Raw genomic sequence first — 22,863 nt, 5'->3', positions numbered from 1 at the left:
ACCAGCAGTCATAGAGCGCGAGGCGGGGTACACCCAGAACAGGACGCCAGTCTGTCACAGGGCCACATATAGACAAACAAACACATCCACATCCGCACGCACACCTACAGACAATTTATGCATCCAATCTACCTAACCTTATTAATTTATTTTCAACATTTTTAATCGTCAAGTTATCTAGTCAACAAGTGATGATACCGGACTCATCGATTAATTATTTTCATTAATCGTCCCAACCCTTTTCAAATTTAGCCTTGAACATCTCTTGTCTCTAGAATGTGAATCCATCAGTTATGCACAACGGTGTTGGTTATTAATGACCCTGGTATGAGCAAATAAGTGCACCGGGTGGATTTACCTGTTACTGATAGTGCAGCAGATAACAGGATATTTACCGAGGAATCCTTCAAATGGTGATACAAGCACCAAATTTTGCAAAAGTACACCTTAGATATTACTCTTTTGAAAAAACCGACGGGCCACTTGAATTTTCAATAGGCGGCCACGTAGGGGTCAATTGGATTTACATAGGGGTCAAAATATAAAAATGCTCCAGTCATATTGAAATTTATACCACATTATTTGTCTGATTGTAAAAATTCCAAAAAGGTATAGTTTGGACTATCTATGATTAAATTGTATAGAGTTATGGGCTAAAAACAACAAGAATGGTGACAAAGTTCAGTTTCAGTTTGTACAGGGGCCAAAAGTTAGAGTTGCTCCAATTTTGTTCAAAGGTGATGCAAATTATTGGTTGAGTTAATTTGGGTTTCAAAAAGGAATAGTTTGAACCATGTATCAATCAATCAATCAATCAATTTTTTTTATATAGCGCCAAATCACAACAAACAGTTGCCCCAAGGCGCTTTATATTGTAAGGCAAGGCCATACAATAATTATGTAAAACCCCAATGGTCAAAAACGACCCCCTGTGAGCAAGCACTTGGCTACAGTGGGAAGGAAAAACTCCCTTTTAACAGGAAGAAACCTCCAGCAGAACCAGGCCCAGGGAGGGGCAGTCCTCTGCTGGGACTGGTTGGGGCTGAGGGAGAGAACCAGGAAAAAGACATGCTGTGGAGGGGAGCAGAGATCGATCACTAATGATTAAATGCAGAGTGGTGCATACAGAGCAAAAAGAGAAAGAAACAGTGCATCATGGGAACCCCCCAGCAGTCTACGTCTATAGCAGCATAACTAAGGGATGGTTCAGGGTCACCTGATCCAGCCCTAACTATAAGCTTTAGCAAAAAGGAAAGTTTTAAGCCTAATCTTAAAAGTAGAGAGGGTGTCTGTCTCCCTGATCTGAATTGGGAGCTGGTTCCACAGGAGAGGAGCCTGAAAGCTGAAGGCTCTGCCTCCCATTCTACTCTTACAAACCCTAGGAACTACAAGTAAGCCTGCAGTCTGAGAGCGAAGCGCTCTATTGGGGTGATATGGTACTACGAGGTCCCTAAGATAAGATGGGACCTGATTATTCAAAACCTTATAAGTAAGAAGAAGAATTTTAAATTCTATTCTAGAATTAACAGGAAGCCAATGAAGAGAGGCCAATATGGGTGAGATATGCTCTCTCCTTCTAGTCCCCGTCAGTACTCTAGCTGCAGCATTTTGAATTAACTGAAGGCTTTTTAGGGAACTTTTAGGACAACCTGATAATAATGAATTACAATAGTCCAGCCTAGAGGAAATAAATGCATGAATTAGTTTTTCAGCATCACTCTGAGACAAGACCTTTCTGATTTTAGAGATATTGCGTAAATGCAAAAAAGCAGTCCTACATATTTGTTTAATATGCGCTTTGAATGACATATCCTGATCAAAAATGACTCCAAGATTTCTCACAGTATTACTAGAGGTCAGGGTAATGCCATCCACAGTAAGGATCTGGTTAGACACCATGTTTCTAAGATTTGTGGGGCCAAGTACAATAACTTCAGTTTTATCTGAGTTTAAAAGCAGGAAATTAGAGGTCATCCATGTCTTTATGTCTGTAAGACAATCCTGCAGTTTAGCTAATTGGTGTGTGTCCTCTGGCTTCATGGATAGATAAAGCTGGGTATCATCTGCGTAACAATGAAAATTTAAGCAATACCGTCTAATAATACTGCCTAAGGGAAGCATGTATAAAGTGAATAAAATTGGTCCTAGCACAGAACCTTGTGGAACTCCATAATTAACTTTAGTCTGTGAAGAAGATTCCCCATTTACATGAACAAATTGTAATCTATTAGACAAATATGATTCAAACCACCGCAGCGCAGTGCCTTTAATACCTATGGCATGCTCTAATCTCTGTAATAAAATTTTATGGTCAACAGTATCAAAAGCAGCACTGAGGTCTAACAGAACAAGCACAGAGATGAGTCCACTGTCCGAGGCCATAAGAAGATCATTTGTAACCTTCACTAATGCTGTTTCTGTACTATGATGAATTCTAAAACCTGACTGAAACTCTTCAAATAGACCATTCCTCTGCAGATGATCAGTTAGCTGTTTTACAACTACCCTTTCAAGAATTTTTGAGAGAAAAGGAAGGTTGGAGATTGGCCTATAATTAGCTAAGATAGCTGGGTCAAGTGACAGCTTTTTAAGTAATGGTTTAATTACTGCCACCTTAAAAGCCTGTGGTACATAGCCAACTAACAAAGATAGATTGATCATATTTAAGATCGAAGCATTAAATAATGGTAGGGCTTCCTTGAGCAGCCTGGTAGGAATGGGGTCTAATAAACATGTTGATGGTTTGGATGGAGTAACTAATGAAAATAACTCAGACAGAACAATCGGAGAGAAAGAGTCTAACCAAATACCGGCATCACTGAAAGCAGCCAAAGATAACTATCATGCTTAGTTATCACGTTACGGGGTAACATATGTCACATGTCATAGAATTCAATGGACGTCAACATATTTGACCTTTACTTTAGAGACCAAGCATTTAACACAGTCAAAACTATTCCATTTATTAATCCAAGTAGCTCAATCAACAATTTGCACAATTTTTTACTAAAATTGGAGCAACTTTAACTTTTGACCCCTGTACAAACTGAAATTGACCTTTATGATCAGACAAATAATCTGGTATAGTTTTCAATATGATTGGAGCATTTTTATATTTTAACCCCTGTGTAATTCTTCAATGGACCCCTACGTGGCTGCCTATTGAAAATTCAAGTGGCCCGTGGGTTATTTCAAAAGAGCAATCTCTAAGGAGAATTTGTGCTGGATTTGGTGCTTGTATCACCATGTGAAGTATTGTTTCAGTTATTTGCTGCACTATGATGAGTGATCAAACAAAAAGGCCAGTTCAGTACAAAGTTAATGTAAGTTCACCATCCCGTCAGTAGACGTGTGGAGTTGAGAAACTTTCCAAAAGTAGCTGCGGTAACAAAGCTGACTCACACCCTCCTCAACAGGCACTGCTCGTCACAATGTTATGGTTAAATCACACTGTTTGTTGGTTGGCCACAGTGAATGACGGAGTGGTGACTGAAGTGCAGATGAGCTGTTTATAAGGGAAACCATACATTTTCCTAGCAATAGCTTGAAAACCAAATTATACTGTGTGAGAGCAGTCAGGACCACTCCTACAGTACATGTGTGCTTCAAGTTAACTACGAGTCCCACCCGTCCTCAGCTGCTCGCCGCACCGTGGCAAGGAAAATGCAAAGCAGATCAACACATTTTGTGTGGATCCTGAAGAATGAAAATAATGTTTCAACTCTCAGTTTTGCCTCGAGTAGTAATATCTTTTCCGGGCTTTTGTTAACAGCAGCTTTGCTTTGCTATTGTTCGCTTACTAACATATGGTCAGTGGATTTTTATCAGAAAACCAGCATTAACGCTTTAAATAAGCTATTCACCAAGAAACCCATAGTTGCTAGCTGCATGCACATGGAGCCAAATAATAATCACAATAACCTGAGAATCCAAATCTAATCTGATCGGACTAACAAGGGTAGTGTCATGCTTTAATAATCCATGAGCCAAGAAAGTATGAGCCATGTAAATGTGTGATCATTGTGTCCTTCAGAGATGGAACTTTCATCCAATTCTGTCTATGGCTGATGCTGAGACTCTGATTCATGCTTTTATTTCTTCCAGATTGGACTATTGTAATGCCCTCTTTTCTGGTTTACTGTAGTCCAGCATCAGGGGTCTTCAACTGGTTCAAAATGCTGCTGCCAGACTTCTGACACGAAGCAGAAGGTTTGACCACATTATTGTTGGGAAAGTGTCGGTAGACGGACCCACAACAGGGGGCGCAAAGGAACGGACAATGGAGTAGGTCAAATAACAACACTTTACTGTTGTGAATGTGCACAACAAATACAACAGATTACAACAATAGATCAGAATCAATCCACAAAGGTGTCGTGTGGGCAGGCTCGAAGATAGGAGACACCTGTCCAAAGTAGAACCGGAACCACACGATTTCCTCCGCCACCAGACCCCGGGAATACTGGAGCCGCCAAGTCCCGAACTCCCAGGTGGCCACTGCCTCCGCGTGTCGGACCTGGTACTGCTGGCGAGGAACAAAAACACAATTAAAGGTGGGCGCGTTTGCACCCAGTAATCCACACGGCAGGAAAGCTACCTCCACCTCTCGTTGGAAAAAAGGTCTGTTATCACTCACAAAAGTCACAAAAGGTTACTGTCAAGCAGTCAGCTGAGAATATTACCTTCCAGGTAGAACGATATCTCGGCAAAGAGGTGGAGACGTCGTCCTGCTGATGTACCCCTGCTGATTGGTAACAGCTGTTGCAGGTGATGCGTGACAGCTGTCACCCTAGCTGCTCCTGTGAGGCGGCTGCGCCCTCTGGTGCCTGGAGCCCGCACTCCAGGCAGGGCGCCCTCTGGTGGTGGGCCAGCAGTACCTCCTCTTCTGGCGGCCCACACAACAGGACCCCCCCCCTCAACGGGCGCCTCCTGGCGCCCGACCAGGCTTGTCCGGGTGGCGGCGGTAGAAATCGGCCAGGAGGGCCGGGTCCAGGATGAAGCCCCTCTTCACCCAGGAGCGTTCTTCGGGGCCGTACCCCTCCCAGTCCACCAAATACTGGAAGCCCCGGCCCATCCTACGGACATCCAAAAGCCGGCGTACAGTCCAAGCCGGCTCGCCATCGATGATCCGGGCAGGAGGCGGCGCCGGACCCGGAGTACAGAGGGGTGAGGAGTGATGAGGTTTAATCCGGGACACATGAAACACAGGATGGATCCGCAGTGAGGCCGGCAGCCGAAGCCTCACTGCGGCTGGACTGATGACCTTCAGGATCTTGAATGGGCCGATGTAACGGTCCTGTAACTTGGGGGAGTCCACTTGGAGGGGGATGTCCTTTGTGGATAACCACACCTCCTGCCCAGGCCGATACGCAGGGGCCGGGGTCCGCCGACGGTCTGCATGGGCTTTTGCCCTCGTCCGGGCCTTTAGCAAGGCAGAACGGGCGGCACGCCACACCCGACGGCACTTCCGCAGGTGGGCCTGGACCGAGGGCACACCGACCTCTCCCTCAACCACCGGAAACAACGGGGGCTGATACCCCAGACATACCTCAAAAGGGGAGAGGCCGGTGGCTGAAGACACCTGGCTGTTATGGGCGTACTCGATCCAGGCCAAATGGGTACTCCAGGCCGCCGGGTGTGCGGCAGTCACGCAGCGCAAGGCCTGCTCCACCTCCTGGTTTACCCGTTCTGCTTGCCCGTTGGTCTGAGGGTGGTACCCGGACGAGAGACTCACCGTGGCCCCCAGTTCCCGGCAGAAGCTCCTCCAGACTTGCGAGGAGAACTGGGGACCGCGATCGGAGACGATGTCTGTTGGAATCCCATGTAGCCGGACGACGTGGTGGACCAGGAGGTCCGCTGTCTCCTGGGCTGTTGGGAGCTTCGGGAGGGCCACGAAGTGGGCCGCCTTGGAGAATCGGTCCACTATCGTGAGGATGGTGGTGTTACCCTGGGACGGCGGGAGGCCCGTGACAAAATCCAGGCCGATGTGGGACCAGGGGCGATGAGGCACGGGCAGCGGCTGGAGTAAACCTGATGCCCGGCGATGGTCAGCCTTGCCCCTGGCGCAGGTGGTGCAGGCCTGGATATAATCCCGGACGTCGGCCTCTAGGGACACCCACCAGAAGCGCTGCCGGACAACTGCCACGGTTCTTCGCACCCCTGGATGACAGGAGAGCTTGGAGCCGTGACAGAAGTCCAGGACTGCAGCCCTAGCTTCTGGTGGGACGTATAGTTTGTTCTTCGGCCCAGTTCCGGGGTCCGGGCTTCGTGCCAGGGCCTCCTGGATGGTTCTCTCTACGTCCCAGGTGAGGGTGGCCACGATAGTGGACTCCGGGATGATGGGTTTCGGTGGATCCGACAACTCCGCTTTGACTTCATCTTCATGTACCCGGGACAAGGCATCCGATCTCTGGTTCTTGGTCCCGGGACGGTAGGTGATCCGGAAGTCAAAACGGCCGAAGAACAGTGACCAGCGGGCTTGCCTGGGGTTCAGCCGCTTGGCGGTCCTGATATACTCCAGGTTCCGGTGGTCAGTGAAAAACGTGAATGGCACGGACGTTCCCTCCAACAGATGTCTCCACTCTTCAAGAGCCTCTTTCACCTCAAGGAGTTCTCGATTGCCGACGTCATAGTTCCGTTCGGCCGGGGTCAACCTGCGGGAAAAATAGGCACACGGGTGAAGGACCTTATCGGTCTTCCCGCTCTGGGAAAGCACGGCTCCTATCCTTGAGTCCGAGGCGTCCACTTCAACCACTAACTGGCGACTAGGATCGGGCTGCACCAGAACGGGTGCAGACGAGAAGCGCCGTTTCAACTCCTTGAACGCGGCATCGCAACGATCCGACCAGGTGAAGGGGACTTTTGGTGAGGTCAGGGCTGTCAGGGGGCTAACTACCTGACTGTAGCCCTTAATGAACCTCCTGTAGAAATTCGCAAAGCCGAGGAACTGTTGCAGCTTCCTACGGCTAGTGGGTTGGGGCCAGTCTCTCACCGCCGCAACCTTGGCCAGATCAGGAGCGACGGAGTTGGGGGAGATGATAAACCCCAGGAAGGACAAAGATGTGCGGTGAAACTCACACTTCTCGCCCTTCACAAACAGCCGGTTCTCCAACAACCGCTGCAGGACCTGACGTACATGCCGGACATGAGTCTCAGGATCCGGAGAAAAGATGAGTATATCGTCCAGATATACGAAGACGAATCGGTGCAGGAAATCCCGCAAGACATCATTAACCAATGCTTGGAACGTCGCGGGGGCGTTTGTGAGGCCGAACGGCATGACCAGGTACTCAAAGTGACCTAATGGGGTGTTGAATGCCGTCTTCCATTCATCTCCCTTCCGGATCCGAACCAGGTGATACGCATTTCTAAGATCCAGCTTAGTAAAGATTTTGGCTCCATGCAGGGGGGTGAACACGGAATCTAATAATGGCAACGGGTATCGGTTGCGAACCGTAATCTCATTCAGCCCCCTGTAATCAATACATGGACGAAGTCCGCCATCTTTCTTGCCCACAAAAAAGAAACCTGCCCCCATCGGGGAGGTGGAGTTCCGGATCAGCCCGGCAGCTAATGAGTCCCGGATGTAGGTCTCCATTGATTCACGCTCAGGTCGTGAGAGGTTGTACAGCCTGCTGGACGGGAACTCAGCGCCTGGAACCAAATCAATGGCACAATCGTACGGACGGTGCGGGGGAAGGGTGAGTGCCAGATCCTTGCTGAAGACATCAGCAAGATCGTGGTACTCAACCGGCACTGCCGTCAGATTGGGAGGGACTTTGACCTCCTCCTTAGCCTGGGAACCGGGAGGAACCGAGGATCCTAAACACACCCGATGGCAGGTTTCGCTCCACTGAACCACCACCCCAGACGGCCAATCGATCCGGGGATTGTGCTTTAACATCCATGGGATGCCCAAAATCACGCGGGAGGTAGAAGAAGTTACAAAAAACTCAATCTCCTCCCGGTGGTTTCCAGACACCACCAGAGTTACTGGTTGTGTCTTGTGTGTGAGTAAAGGGAGGAGGGTGCCATCTAGTGCCCGCACCTGCAATGGCGAAGGAAGCGCCACCAGAGGGAGCCCTACCTCCTTTGCCCATCTGATGTCTAGCAGATTCCCTTCTGACCCCGTGTCCACCAGTGCTCGGGCTTGAAGGGTTAAATCCCCGCTCAGGATTGTGACTGGGAGTCGTGTGGCAATTTGTGTGTGTCTCACTTGAATGTCTTGACCCCCCCTTAGCCCAGTCTCTAAGGGTGAGTGTTGACGTTTTGGCCGTTTGGGGCAGTCTCTCTGTGTGTGCTCTGTTGAGCTGCAGAGAAAACACTCTCCACGGATCAGCCTCCCCATTTTGGCCCTGTGCGTTTCCCTAACAACGTCACCAGGGGGAGCTGTTGCCCCACAAAGCGCTGCGGCTGTGGAGCGTGGGGAGGGCGGCCCCTTTTCGAACCCGGAAGGGAGAGGGGCGGCGCGTATCCGCTCACGTCCTTCGCCTCGCTCCCGACGGCGTTCCTCTAACCGATTGTCTAATCATATAACGAGATCAATAAGCCCGTCTAAATCCCGCGGTTCGTCCTTGGCCACCAGGAGCTCCTTCAGGACCAACGACAGTCCGTTTACGAAGGCGGCGCGGAGGGCAGTGTTATTCCAGCCGGACCTCGCAGCCGCGATACGGAAGTCGACTGCATAAACAGCTGCGCTCCGGCGCCCCTGTCTCATTGACAGCAGCACGGCTGAAGCGGTCTCTCCTCTATTTGGGTGATCGAACACTGTTCTGAACTCCCTCACAAACCCATCATATATCAGAAGGAGCCGTGAATTTTGCTCCCAGAGCGCTGTAGCCCAAGCGCGTGCCTTGCCGCGAAGCAGATTAATGACATAAGCTATCTTACTAGCATCAGTCGCGTACATGACGGGACGTTGTGCGAAGACGAGCGAACACTGCATAAGAAAGTCCGCGCACGTCTCCACACAACCCCCGTACGGCTCTGGAGGGCTTATGTATGCTTCCGGGGAAGGTGGGAGGGGTCGTTGAACAACCTGTGGAACGTCACTGTTACGCACAGGATCGACAGGAGGGAGAGCCGCAGCAGCGCCCTGAGGGCGCGCTTCCACCTGCGCGGCGAGAGCCTCCACCCTGCGGTTAAGGAGGACGTTCTGCTCGGTCATTAAATCCAACCGAGCCGTGAAAGCGGTGAGGATCCGCTGCAACTCACCGATCATTCCTCCTGCAGACGCCTGTGCGCCCTGTTCTTCAGCATCAGGGGTCTTCAACTGGTTCAAAATGCTGCTGCCAGACTTCTGACACGAAGCAGAAGGTTTGACCACATTATTGTTGGGAAAGTGTCGGTACACGGACCCACAACAGGGGGCGCAAAGGAACGGACAATGGAGTAGGTCAAATAACAACACTTTACTGTTGTGAATGTGCACAACAAATACAACAGATTACAACAATAGATCAGAATCAATCCACAAAGGTGTCGTGTGGGCAGGCTCGAAGATAGGAGACACCTGTTCAAAGCAGAACCGGAACCACACGATTTCCTCCGCCACCAGACCCCGGGAATACTGGAGCCGCCAAGTCCCGAACTCCCAGGTGGCCACTGCCTCCGCGTGTCGGACCTGGTACTGCTGGCGAGGAACAAAAACACAATTAAAGGTGGGCGCGTTTGCACCCAGTAATCCACACGGCAGGAAAGCTACCTCCACCTCTCGTTGGAAAAAAGGTCTGTTATCACTCACAAAAGTCACAAAGGTTACTGTCAAGCAGTCAGCTGAGAATATTACCTTCCAGGTAGAACGATATCTCTGCAAAGAGGTGGAGACATCGTCCTGCTGATGTACCCCTGCTGATTGGTAACAGCTGTTGCAGGTGATGAGTGACAGCTGTCACCCTAGCTGCTCCTGTGAGGCGGCTGCGCCCTCTGGTGCCTGGAGCCCGCACTCCAGGCAGGGCGCCCTCTGGTGGTGGGCCAGCAGTACCTCCTCTTCTGGCGGCCCACACAACAATTATGCCGGTTCTAGCGTCCCGTCACTGGCTTCCGGTCTCTGAGATCGGATTTTAAAGTGTTATTATTGACCTATAAAATTGTTCACTTCCCACTGTTGCCAAGTGCTTGCTCACAGGGGGTCGTTTTGACCGTTGGGGTTTTTCCGTAATTATTGTATGGCCTTGCCTTACAATATAAGGCGCCTTGGGGCAACTGTTTGTTGTGATTTGGCGCTATATAAATAAAATTGATTTGATTCACGGACTGGCACCCCCCTACCTGGCCGGCCTGATTGAGCCCTATGTACCGGCTCAGGCCCTTCATTCACAGGGTGCAGACCTACTGTTTGTCCCTAAGGTGAATAAAAAGTCATCGGGTTACAGAACCTTTTCCCACCACGCCCCAGGTCTGTGGAATGATCTGCCTACGTAGATCCGACAATCAGACTCTGTGGAGACTTTTAAGGCTAGATTGAAGACACACTTTTTTTCCCTGTTTTATCATTAGCATTTTATACGATTGTGTGTCTTCTTTTATTCCTTTTATGTATTTTATTCCTTTTACTTATGTTTTTAATTTTTTGTTGTGTTTTTAATCTTTATTTCATTTTATTCTGCCATTTAAATGATGTTTGTGAAGTGACTTTTCGTGATTTAGCGCTATATAAATGAATACATTTTGATTTGAAATTTTGAAATTTGAACTTTCTACAAAGGTTCATCACTTATAAAACAACTTAAGATCAATGACATTTTCCAGCATTTAAGCATCTGAGAAGTCCTTGGAGAGCTTCTCATAAAGGGTTGACGTAACAGACTACAGTGTTGCTGCTGGTAAGTTAAAAAATTAAAAACAGTTTACAGCGGTATGGTGGCTTAGCACTGTTGCCTCACAGCAAGAAGGTCCTGGGCTCGCACCTTTCTGTCTGGAGTTTGTACATTGTGCCCTTGTTAATGTGGGTTCCCTCTGGGTGCTCAGACGTCCTCCTACTTCTAAACACATGTAGGTTTGGTGAGTTGCTGACTCTAAATTACCCGTAGGTGTGAGCGAGAGCATGAATGTGTTTGTTTGTCTACATGTAACCCTGTGATAGGCTGGCGTCGTGTTCAGGGTGTACCCCACCTCTCACCCTATGACTGCTGGGATAGCCTCCAGTCCTCCGTGACACTTTACTGGAGTAAACAAATACAGAAATTGAATAAATAAAAATGACTGACTCTTTCAATGACCACAAACAAACAGATGAACCAATAGATCCTGTTACGCAGTCTGGTACAAAGTGAAAGACAATGAAGAACGATATTGTGTGATTTGGCTGCTCTGCTTGGTAAGAAGCAGAAACGAGGTGATAATTAGTGAATCGCTGACGCTCCAAAATGAAGCATGCGCAGTGAAGGTGCAGTGAAGGCATGAGGAGTGGTGAGATCCTCACACCGGTCCCAACTCCAGATATATGAGGAGGGTAGATGGAGGCAGAGCATTAAATTTAATGGCCCCTTCACACATAACACAATTGAGGCCGAGTGGTGCACAAAGGACGATTCGAATGGCACTCATAAAAATTCAGAGCCGCCTGAAATGCCTCGTACGCAGTCACCACAACCATTCAGCCACAGCACATGCATTCTACATTCGCACGGCATGTTGTACGCAGATTAGACAAATCGGTCACGGCTGAAGGGCTGCACAAAATCATCGTCCACGTTGACCCTGACCGAATGGTGCTATGAAACCAGCCTTCACACCAGCGGCCAAATGAGGGTGAATGGTGGCAAGTACCCATTTGACTTGCTCTTGGCCAGAGTCCAGGTGGCACCCATGGACATCCAGCACCACTCTTGGGGCACTTAGAAAATGCAGGGCCATTCGCACCGCCAGAATGAATGTAAAGCGTAGAACAACACTTTTTGAGCAGCAGTCCAGGTGGCGAAAGCTCAAAGGGTGGTCAGTGTGTCGTGTCCACCCCCGAGTAACACAAGTGGAGTATGATTGTGCCATGTACCCCCCACCCACCCAGAGCAACACAAATGGCATGCAAGTATGTAGTCCCCACCCCCCCACACACACACCATACCACGATCCAACATTGTCGAGGTGCGGCTGAGGTGCTCAAGGCTCAAACGGTAGCCGGAGTGCAGTGCGATCACTGTCCAGTGCAGTACACACATCTGGATATCTGTCATGTCCATGATGGAACAGCTGACAGCTGTGGAACACACATCATGGCATATCCAACATGTCCCGCTGGAGGTGGAATCACAGGTCAGCAGCCTACCCACGCCACCACAACATAGATAAAATAAAAACCTGGCTGCTCCAGCTGCATGTCACAGCACCAGCGCAATATCCAACCGGACAGCCATGTCACATGACATAGCTCAGTTGCACGCACTGAGGCAATTAGATCATGCTAGCATACGCGGCGCACCGAAGCCATCAGACAATCACATATGAAGTTCACCAAGGTGATCATCATGTTGCAGCTGATGGCTGTGTCATTGGAGCTTACAGATGGAGAACACATATCATGCCATGAAGAACATCACCTCTCAACATGCCACCATGATGAACATGCGTCTGCAGGCTCTCGTGACATGGTGAAAAATAAAAACAGCTCACAGCTTCCCGGCCCGCTGCACCTCATGTGACACACGACTGCAACATCCACACGGTCCATCCGTCATGTGACAGCCTGACTGACAGCCTAACAGACAGACCAGTGTGGGCAGCTCATTTGCCCTGCATCCTGGAGCTGTGAGCCCATTCATGTGAGTGTGTGAGTGCTTTGCTGATCTGGACAAGTGGGCGTGTCACCTGTGAGGCAATACAATCATCATGTTGTAGCTGACTGCTGTGTCATTGCTACTCACAGTTGGAGAACACATATTGTGCTATGCAAAACATCATGTCTCAACATCTCTATGATCATGTGAATGCCCAGCTGGTGAGGCAAATTCCATGTCCACCAAACGAGTTATAGTCCACATGACGATGATGATGGTGATGCGGTGTCCTTCCATTGGCCAGAGACAGTTGGATGTGTGGACGGACCCTCTGTGTGGCTGACTGATGTGTTCATGATTTGAATGAATTGATGCGCTCATGTCAGTTCATTAATACCTTGTTTACATCCATGGGCATGGTTCAAGAACAACTAGGAACGGAAGGATGATAATTTGTGTATTCTCTGCTCTTTATAACAGGAAAAAAAAAATTTTAACAGACAAAACAATATCCATTTGTTTCCCCATTTCCAACACACCATCAAGTCATCAAGCTTCAATTAAACATCATTACCAGTAACATGACTGTCTCACATTTAAATAGTACATTCATTGTTCATATAATGTTCTGTGCTCTCAGTATTTGGGCCTTACACATTTTGCTCTTCATGTTGCTCCCGCTGTGTAGTGAGCACCTTGCAGAGCAGCACCCTGACATTGGTGTATGTGTGTGTGTGTGTGTGTGTGTGTGTGTGTGTGTGTGTGTGTGTGTGTGTGTGTGTGTGTGTGTGTGTGTGTGTGTGTGTGTGTGTGAATGGGTGAAAGTGGGGCATCATTGTAAAGCACTTTGAGCTTCTGATATAGCTGGAAAAGTGCTATGACCATTCCATCTCTTGAATTTGTGTCAAGATTATGTAAGTAGGTATACCATATACAACTTGATTTTTTTATTCATTTTGCAAATACCAAAAGGATTTGCCAGGAAGCAGTAGATAAAAAAAGACAGAAGTAGTAAATTGTGGTCACTGTAAAGCAAAAAAAGAAAGAAAGACAGAAGTACAGCTCATGAATTATCTGTTCATACAGAATCCCAATCTAAATAGAATCATCTGACAATTGACATATTATGGTTGTGCGGACCCGGCGCCACGAGGGGGCGTTTGGGGGCGACGCCCCTCCCGTCATCAACCTTGTCCCCTCGGATGTGAGAGTTATCAAAAAGAAAAAGAAAAAAGAAAGAAAACGAAATACTGGAAAATATAGCGCCTCGCAGTTTCGCTGATTTTTTTTTGTCCAATTTTGCATGCTTTTTTTTTTTCTTTTTACAGCGCACTGTGCTCTGCGTCCTCATCAAGCAGGCTGGTGTTCTGTTGAGATGACGGGACACCTGTTGCAGCACCGCGAAGGGAAAGCACGCGCATTGTGTTCTGCGTGTCTATTTATAAGAATCTTCTCGCCCAGAAGAAAAAAGAGCACCAACAACTACCCATAACTGTGTTCTGCACTCAGAAAAAGACACCTGCAGCGAGGTGTGAGTGGAAAAAGGCGCGACAGTGGCACGGCGCCAGGACGAAGAGGCGCGATCAGAGGAACAGTGAAATACTGGTCAGTCACTATTAATAATTTCTTATGTGTCCAACCTCGTAGGTTGATCGTTAAAATTAAATTTGTTAGTTCTAAAGCCATCATAATTATTTATAGGAAAACGTTCTATTTTTATTTCTCAAACAAATGTTTGGGCCTGAAAACAGGTTGGTCTCATTTTTCTACTAAGGTTTGAACTTTGAGAGTGTTTACACACGAGAGAAAAGTGAGAAAATGTTAATGCCTGTTTGAGAAAAGTGTATATAGTGTGTAGTGAGGGGTTTTACAGCCTTAAAACGTCTATAATAATTGTAAAAAATAACGCTGTCTACTTCGCGAATTTCGCCTATTGCGGGCTATTTTTAGAACGTAACTCCTGCGATAAACAAGGGACCACTGTACATCTACATGAAAGGTTTATCTTTGACCCGTTGTGTGACTGTCATGCCCAATTGCACTGTGTTTGCGCTTGTGATGGAGGGCTGTATGTGGGGTTAATCTAGTGTCTCGTGTCGTTTCTCATATCAGTTGTTTGTTTGGTTTTGTGGTAAGCAGGAGATCACTTGACCGAGGGTCTATACGTTCAAATAATAATTAAAAAATACTGTCATCACTCTTTACTCTTAGTCAGTCTCTTACAACGGTGTAGCCTAAATACACAAGCTTTCTAGGAACGCACCCAATTCATTACGCACGCTCAGAGGCAGGTACCCTCCGGTGCGCACTTTTTTGGGGGGGGGGGGGGGGGCAGGCGACCCCCCGCCCCCTGTGATAAACTCATCGCCCCCTTAATATTTTTTTTCTGGCGCCAGGCCTGTGGTTGTGTTTTGCTCAGTGTACTATATATGTGTTCACACACAGCTATTCAAGAACACCCATGCACAAATGTGCAAATACAATCCTACATTTCATGTCTAATTGTCTCTTTTTCTCGCAAATACGCACAGTACACCCACAGGCCTTCCATTATGGCACATCACACACAGACGCCTGTCCTGGAGACATGTGCTCGCTGTGTCTTCATCATTACTGTCAGCCTCACTGTAATAATTCCATAGTCTCAACTGCCATCACTCCCACACACATCAGATCAGCTTCTCCAAACAGTTGCGTCCATGTGGTGTTCAACGTCAGCGTGACTCAGAACAAAAAATATTTTCAGGAACAGAACACAAATCAGTGTCCAAAAACAAACATTATATGGATGGCAGTGATTGTTCAAGTGGGCGCACGCACCAAATGCACCCATATTACCATGCACTGCTTTTATAGTACAAAGCGAACACACTTATGGGGAAAAGTCACCATGTTGTATGCTAAAGTGGTTGCATTCACACCACAATATGAAAACGATGTTAGTCTCATTCTCTTGTCTCTGCATAAAGCAACATTTACACCACAGGTCGGTTTAACATAAAAAAGATAAATATTACTCACAGACATATGCTCTTTAGGGTTTTAGTGGGGAAAAATTAAGATAAAGTGAAATAAAACAAAGAATCAACGAAGCAGCAGATCAAAGATCGAAGCACTGCTTCATTGGTTCAAAGTTCAAAGCAAGCTGCAGAAACGCTTGATTACAAACCCGCTGCCGGGTCTGTAATCAATGTAGAGAAATTATCATTTTCCTGACAAACACCCCCAAAAACAATGGCCACTCTGAAGGACCGATAAGGGAATTGTTAAGCAAAAAGGTTATTGATGTCAGTGGATTGAATCATTTCTTAATGATACCCGAAAAGAACCGGTTCCTGACACACAACCCTAACAGCATCATGCTTTTTTAAAAAAAATAAAACTCATATTAAAGACTCATGATTATCTTAGTTAAACACCTAAATACATATTTTGGTTGAACTCACCTCCATAACGACGCAATGTTGCAACCAAGTTGCTACAAACGCTTGTTTACACTGACAATGAAATCTCGGCCTCCCCAGCAAGGACGGGATTAAGTGCTAGATTTGACACCACAAAGGTGTCAATAACATAAACTACAACAAATTAGAATTATTACCTACCATCTAAGACAAACACCATTACAAAAGTAGCACAATGTCATTCATCTAAACCTGATAAAATGACAGGAATCACCATGAATTGTCATGACATCAATACAAAATGTTCTAAATACATTATATTGCCACTGCAACATCCAACAACATACAGTGACATCAACAAGGCCTCGATGGAAAGTGTACCTAAACCTTCAATAAATAAATATTGTTCTGTATATTTATCATGACAAAATGTAGACAGTGTTTATGAACATCATCTGATGGTGCTGGCTGCACCTGAAAAGGTAAAATGTCCACTGTCTTGTTTACTGCATCTTGTAAGTTTTTAAGCAGCATATTGGGATCTTCAAGATTTGTTCATTCATTCATTTTCCATACCTGCTTACTCCAATTAATGTTCACGGGGGGGTGTGCTGGATCCTATCACAGCAGTCATAGGGCATGAAGTGGGCTACATCCTAGGCAGGATGTCAGCCTATCACAGGGCCACTTGTAGACAAACAAACACATTCGCGCACACACAGCTACAGTAACCAGTTCACCACACCTGCATGTCTTTGGAACTGAAAGGAAGCTGGAGATCCTGGATGGAACCCACGTGAACACGGGGAGAACATGCAAACTCCACATATAAAGGCTCTGGTGGGAAGCAAACCCACATCCTTCTTCCTGTGAGGCAACAGTGCTAACCATTAAGTCACCATGTCAGCAAGATGCTGTCACAAAACCACAAAGACATCAATGAGGGGAGGTGATGGTCGAGTGATTAAGCGTTGGGCTTGAGACCAGAGGATCCTCGGTTCAAATCCCAGCCTGACCGGAAAATCACTAAGGGCTCTTGGGCAAGGTCCTTAATCCCCTAGTTGCTCCCAGTGTGTAGTGGGCACCTTGCATGGCAGCAGCATCACATCGGGGTGAATGTGAGGCATAATTTATAAACTGCTTTGAGCGTCTGATGCAGATGGAAAAGCGCTATATAAATGCAGTCCATTTACCATTTAACGAGATGCACCAATATGTTGCCATGACATGACACCACATCTACATGGTAATTGTATCCAACCTCGGTTATCCAGTATTTCATTTTGAATAGGTCCTTCTGTTGGTTCAGTTTGTGATTATTGACTTGGGTCTTTGATTTAATCAACAAACATTGTGAATAAATCATGCCTCGTTATGCACATTTAGCATCTGATCTTGTTCTTGCCTGTTATCTGGCACAAATTTCCAAAGCTACAGCTAAGATCTAAAAATGTATGTAAAATATTTCTATGACAATCAAAAGCACATTTCAGTTTTGGCTAAGAAATCTGTAGGGGAAGCCGGGGCACAGTGGATCAGAAATGTTGTATTGTGGCAGCAAAAACACATTATGCACAGGTTTAGGTCATTCTGTTGTGGATTTAATACAGCAAGTTGTTGTTTATAAGGCTGTGTTATTTATGTCTCCACAAGTGTAATTTACTGGTGTTTAAAATCGATTTTAAAATTTTTGATTCACTGTGCCCTGGACACAGTGAATCAACTTAGAATATAATGAAAGACACGATTATAAAGATTTCTTCAAAATTATGAAATATATGCTGATGCATATACAAACTATAATCCAGCAAATCAGCTATGTAATGTGTGAGTGTCTTATACGAGGGCTGTCAATAAAGTATAGGTCCTTTTTATTTTTTTCAAAAACTATATGGATTTCATTCATATGTTTTTACGTCAGACATGCTTGAACCCTCGTGCGCATGCGTGAGTTTTTCCACGCCTGTCGGTGACGTCATCCGCCTGTGAGCACTCCTTGTGGGAGGAGTCGTCCAGCCCCTCGTGGGAATTCCTTTGTCTGAGAAGTTGCTGAGAGACTGGCGCTTTGTTTGATCAAAATTTTTTCTAAACCTGTGAGACACATCGAAGTGGACATGGTTCGAAAAATTAAGCTGGTTTTCAGTGAAAATTTTAACGGCTGATGAGAGATTTTGAGGTGATACTGTCGCTTTAAGGACTTCCCACGCAGTGGGACGTCGCTCAGCGCTCCCAGGCGCCGTCGTCAGCCTGTGTCAAGCTGAAAACCTCCACATTTCAGGCTCTATTGATCCAGGACGTCGTGAGAGAACAGAGAAGTTTCAGAAGAAGTCGGTTTCAGCATTTTATCCGGATATTCCACTGTTAAAGGAGATTTTTTTAATGAAAGACGTGCAGACGGGTCCACGTGTCGGGACGCAGCCGGCGCGGTGCGGGGGCACAGGAAAAACACCTCCATGTTGATAACCATTTGTAAAATCCAGGCGGCTTTTGATGGCTTTCAGTGGAGTGAGTATCTGAGAAATTGTTTAACAGTTGGGCATGTTCCAACTTGTCCTTAAGGCTTCCAACAGAGGTGTTTTTCCTGTGGTGGAGCGTCGCGGCGGCTGCGAGCCGACGCTGCAATCTGTCTGCACGTCTTTCATTAAAAAAATCTCCTTTAACAGTGGAATATCCGGATAAAATGCTGAAACCGACTTCTTCTGAAACTTCTCTGTTCTCTCACGACGTCCTGGATCAATAGACCCTGAAATGTGGAGGTTTTCAGCTTGAAACAGGCTGACGACGGCACCTGGGAGCGCTGCGTGATGTCCCACTGTGTGGGAAGTCCTTAAAGCGACAGTATCACCTCAAAATCTCTCATCAGCCGTTAAAGTTTTCACCGAAAACCAGCTTAATTTTTCGAACCGTGTCCACTTCGATGTGCCTCACAGGTTTAGAAAAAATTTTGATCAAACAAAGTGCCAGTCTCTCAGCAACTTCTCAGACAAAGGAATTCCGACGAGGGGCTGGACGACTCCTCCCACAAGGAGTGCTCACAGGCGAATGACGTCACCGACAGGCGTGGAAAAACTCATGCATGCGCACGAGGGTTCAAGCATGTCTGACGTAAAAACATATGAATGAAATCCATATAGTTTTTGAAAAAAATAAAAAGGACCTATACTTTATTGACAGACCTCATATAGTGATATAAGTCCTTTAGAACCTATTACAAATACAGTTGTCATAATTTCTGTTCAAACATGAAAACAGTTGTTTATATACATAAATTATAGAAATAATTCATGGAAAAATAAATGTATAAGCTTCAACAAGTAATATTTGTCATCCACTTGATAACCCTAACCCTAACCCTAACCCCTACTGGGGCTTAGTAACTCACTTTCTAGACTGATTGACTGTGACCCGGGTGCATGTGACACATATGAGTCATGTTATCAAATAGCTGATAGTTTGGAGAAGACATAACACATACTCATCAGTTGGACGGGGCAGTCTTCTAACTAATAACATTTTTTGGGCCACCTTTCCTTTGTTGTGAGAAATAAATACAAAGACACTGACATCCACAAAATTTACTTTTGATAGGAAAAACTGACTTCATTTGCCGCTTAGTTTTACCCTTAATGTATCCAAAAACAAAACACTAATGTATAAGGGGGATGTCTTTATACATAAAAATATGGCAGAGTGGGACCATACGTACACTGGCAGTGTTAATTTAATGTTGTCAGTGTTAGTTTTACACTGGTGATTTTATTGTGTACCTTTATACCAGTTACATGTGCACCTTTTTAAACATAGCAGCCTCCCACTACAGACACCTTGCACCTTTCTGAAACAGACCACCAGATTACTATAATACCCAATAAAGTTTTTTTGAAGATGTCTCGTGTAAGCTTCTTATTAAGTCATAACTTTTCTTGAAGATTAGTCAAAAGGTTCAAAGAATGCTGTACCATCCACTCAGCGGTGGGGTAGATGAATTGCAGGATGAACTTACCCATTTCTCAGTCAGCCACTGAAAGTGTTCCCAAGAGGATTCATAATCAGAGTTTGTAGCTCTTGTCTTGTTATTCTGCCTGTTATCCTTCCCTGTCTCCTTCTGACCTGAACTTAGTCCCAGTATATCTCGCCTTGGAGCACAGCTGGGCCAACCATGACCATAGCCTGCCAGAGTCAAACTGCTCATAGTCTAAACGTGCATGGCCTTAAAGGTTTTTCTTGGGGAGAAACAGCCCACATCCCACTGTCAGTAAGCAGCAGAGCATAGTTTCAGCTGGGCCGCCATCCAAACAGACATGAAACTATTCTATTTTGGTCTGCCATATAAGCAGCGGTGCTTTTCTGAAGCGCGGGGGGGGGACTCTGTGGTGGAGCACGTAATTGCATAGTGACCGGCTATGGTGAGATGTAATTGCAGACCTCATCAGACGAAGAGAAGCTTCCAGCAAGACAAGGTAAAGGACTTTTTAAGAAAAAAAAAAAAGACTTTGAAAAAAAATCAACACAGACCACATAAATAAATGAGGAGCTGGGATCCAGATGTGGGGGGACGTAGGAGAAGAACGAGAGGGGAGGGATGGAAAAGTGGGCCAGATGAACCCGGGGACTGCTACAGCAGCAGAATGAAATCCCATTTCACACACACTGAAATGGTGTTTACCTTCCCAGGAAGTCACAGAAGAAGGAAAAAGCCGATTGGAGAAGGTGAGAGGATGTCGGTCTGGACTTATGTTGTTTCTGGACCTGAACCACGAGTCGCGTCAGGTATCTGGTTTCACATCGGCCTTTTGAAATGACTACCTTATGTAAAAATTGTGAGCGCTAAAAACGAGGAAGGAAAATCCAAATATAAATGTCTGGTTCCCATTATAGAAGCCAGACTCAGCTGGTCTGCACTGCTGCTCTTGATATTGTTGCGTGTTCTCATTGCTATGAGATCGCCTGAAGGTGGCTCCACGTGTACTCTTGTGCGCACACTGGCGCCTGTTGCACTATATCAAGTCATTAAATATTAGCTTTAGTTTAAATCAGAGGCAAACAGCTAATTTCCTCAAAATTCTGCCTCATTTCCTACCAAGTGTTCATTCAGTCGGCGCGCCAGAGGACCACATTGCTCTGAGTGAAGGTAATCCTCATCAAGAGCTCATTATATCAACAGCAAATGAAGTGTTTTCACATGAACACGCCCCGTGCGCTCTTTCATAAAATAAGTGTAAGCAGACAGAGAGGAAAAAACAGAAAAAGTGCATTGAAGCGAAGGAAGATCATCTTCATTCCCTCAACGCAACAACAGCGTGTGCTGTGCAGGTTGCATGTGCTGCAGGCTAAATTTGTATTCTTTGCATTTGCAAGCTTTTTATCAATTTGCAAGAGGCTATTTTTTTAATGTAGCTACCTCTTGTTGAATTGATGCAGGTGTCTTTGAATAATTAAAACCATTTTTTAGTCAATTAGATGACGTTTATTTGGCTGAAATCAATCAATCAATCAATCAATTTTATATAGCGCCAAATCACAACAAACAGTTGACCCAAGGTGCTTTCAAACAATCAACAAACATAATAAACTGCAATACATAAAAGATAAAGCACAGAGTGTTGTGTGTTGGGGGTTTGGCTGGATGTTTTTGTGTTGTTTTCTTTTCTTTGCTCTCCAGGTACTATGCAAACTGGTTTTTGTCTGTGGAGAAGGTGCTGGCAGAAGAGTCCTTCACCCTCATCAGCATTATTAGCTGCACCTGTGGAGGATGTTCACGTGCAAACTTAAAGACTTTCAGCTGAAGCAGATAATGAGATGGCATTCTGCATTTAAGCCATGAGTGATTCAAGCAGAATTGCCGGGAACTCGACCTTGTGACGTTCGTTTGTGAGACGCTGAGGACCGCGCCAGGGTTTGACACATCGTGCCTGTGAAGGAGGACGGGTGAGGGACACATGCTGTCAGCACACATCAGAGGTGATTATTGTCTGAATGATCGTTAATAGTAATTTGGCATTTTGTTACGCAGTATATTTGAACATTGATGAGAATTGTGCAGTTTGCTTCTCACTGCCGTGGCGTACGGACTGATGATCCTCCACCTGTTGTGAGAAGCTGCTCATTTACATAAAGCTTAAATTCAGACCTGAATGTGTTGCTGATATTGTGTGCCTCTGAAGGATATTTGCTGTAGCTCTGTTGACTTACCTCACCTTTTCTATCCTTCACAAAGTCAGTTTGTCGTGTCCACCTGGGGGGTGTTTGGCAGTGAATCTGAGTCCAGAAGCGCCAGGCTTCGATCCATTTGGGCGCTGGAGAGCGCGCCGTCCTTCACTCCGCCAGACAAACCAAATATTTATGTTGTACACCAAGTATTGCACAGGAGGGGAAATAAAATTGTTTTGTTTTTGGAACCGCTTTCTGGTTATTTAGCGCTGGGTTCGGTCAGACGTTGGTCAGCTGCTCAACCTGCGTCTGCACATAACACAAAGTACATCACTTAATCATAATCAAAATTTTAAAAAGAAGAAGAAATGTGTTTTGAGAAGGAGCAGGAAGAAGCAAGAATGCTTATCAAATTCTACCCCTTCTTCTACTTTACATATTCAAAAAGGTCACCTCCTGTCCACGATCAACATGATATACTTCAGCTCCAATTATTAATTAACTCATTAGATGTATTTATATTATTTACTACTTTCTATAATAAAATATATTTTTCAAAAGTACTTATTCAATGCAGAATATGTATTTGAATAGAA

The 22,863-nt window shown here is 45.9% G+C and overlaps 1 protein-coding gene across 2 annotated transcripts in view; it reads right to left on the bottom strand.

Annotated features, from left to right (window-relative positions):
- Positions 1 to 20,309, bottom strand: part of LOC117515351 (protein inscuteable homolog) — a 208,059-nt gene extending 187,750 nt beyond the window's left edge. The window contains exon 1 of one of the 2 annotated variants that reach the window (XM_034175871.1): positions 20,121 to 20,309. The gene's annotated coding sequence lies outside the window, so the exon portion shown is untranslated. The remainder of the gene's footprint in view (positions 1 to 20,120) is intronic. The other variant, XM_034175869.1, reaches the window with a different exon arrangement.
- Positions 20,310 to 22,863: the final 2,554 nt, after the last annotated feature.

The sequence above is a fragment of the Thalassophryne amazonica genome, chromosome 8 (genome assembly GCF_902500255.1).
Source record: "Thalassophryne amazonica chromosome 8, fThaAma1.1, whole genome shotgun sequence".
NCBI lineage: Eukaryota > Metazoa > Chordata > Actinopteri > Batrachoidiformes > Batrachoididae > Thalassophryne > Thalassophryne amazonica.
This window is presented reverse-complemented; position numbering and strand designations above follow the sequence as displayed.